This window comes from Acyrthosiphon pisum, chromosome A2 (assembly GCF_005508785.2).
Source record: "Acyrthosiphon pisum isolate AL4f chromosome A2, pea_aphid_22Mar2018_4r6ur, whole genome shotgun sequence".
Taxonomy (NCBI): Eukaryota; Metazoa; Arthropoda; class Insecta; order Hemiptera; family Aphididae; genus Acyrthosiphon; species Acyrthosiphon pisum.
Genome location: NC_042495.1, coordinates 39,119,837 through 39,121,284, shown reverse-complemented (window position 1 = coordinate 39,121,284; position 1,448 = coordinate 39,119,837). Strand labels below are relative to the sequence as shown.

At 23.5% G+C, this 1,448-nt stretch overlaps 1 protein-coding gene across 1 annotated transcript in view; it reads left to right on the top strand.

The window, feature by feature from the left end:
• The first annotated feature begins 355 nt into the window (after positions 1 to 355).
• The window catches only part of LOC100570006, a 5,549-nt gene continuing 4,456 nt past the window's right edge, over positions 356 to 1,448 (top strand). Inside the window, exons 1-2 of the mRNA XM_029490626.1 lie at positions 356 to 517; positions 1,065 to 1,254. The gene's annotated coding sequence lies outside the window, so the exon portion shown is untranslated. The remainder of the gene's footprint in view (positions 518 to 1,064; positions 1,255 to 1,448) is intronic.

Sequence of the window (1,448 nt, the reverse complement as noted above, 5' to 3'; positions counted from 1 at the left end):
AAATGCAAGAACATTATATGTGTTCGCTCTTTGGTTTTTTTAAAATATTTTAATTTTTATGTGAATTACGACCATTTTCAAATATTAATATTTTACATAGGTAGGTACTCAAAAGTCAAAACTAACATAAAAATTAAAATATTGTAAAAAACTAACGATAAAACACAGATAATGTTCTTACATTTAGTTTGATAATATGTTATTACATGTTTAACTCTATAATATTTAAGCTCACAACACAAAACTGGAACGGCTGGAAGTACATTTTGATATAGGTATTAATGTATTATGCGTTAGTAAGACGGAGACAACATATGCGGGTGATATATAATGATAATATAAATAAATATTTTATTCTAATTTGTTTCACTTTTTAGGATATCCATACCTCATTAGTCCACCTAGACTTCTTTCAAATGAATACGAGGCGATAGAGATTGAATTGAATTTCAAATCGGATAATATAAAAGGAGGAGATAACAATATAAAGTTGAAATACTATCAAATATTTTATAAAGTATGTTAAATTTTTTTGTGAAAACGGTTTATTAACGGTCTTATTTGATTTAATTTCAATAAATACTAATGTATTGATAATAATATGAAGTATGAATATCTGAATATTTATGATAAAATAAAGCGAAAATTAACCATAGGTACCATAGTTCAATCGATATTTGATATTATTGTGTATTATGTTTAATATACACACATTTTACCAAGATATTCTATAGTTATACATTTAGTTCAAAGAATCCTGACACACGTTTAAAACAATTTATAGTTAGATAACTAAATTTGAAAATGTATGAAATATATATTTTAATATTTAGTATTTACTACCCTATCAATATTATCAAATTCTAAGAAATTTATTACAGAGATTTTATTATATTATACTGGAATAATGTATTTTAGCACTGTAATGGGATTAAAATAATTCTGAATAATATAGAAAATGTAGATAATAATCAAAATAGATTGACCAATAAATCTATCCAGTACATGCCCATAAAGTTCACACAAATATTTGAAATATTTTATTCTATAATTTATGATTTTAGTCAATAATTGAAGGGGAATTTACAAAATCTGAAATTAAGCTAATAAATGAAACTAGTAATAGAACCACAGTCATTCTACACGATTTAGAACCTGATACCACATATAAAATTGGTGTTCTGGTTATAACAAATGATGGCAATTTCAACCGTGAAGATATAGTTTTTAATCAATATAAGACTTCATGTATCCGTAAGTATTATGGATCAATTGTTAAACCAAAAATATCTTTAAAAAAAAATAAAAAACCTAATATTGGTTACAATAATTATATTACCAATATAAACCAAATAAAAAATGTCGATGCTTTAGTAATTATAATTTCGTACTTGAAGCAAAAAAATATTTTTAAATGTAAATTAATTTTTGGATATAGACTGCAGTTT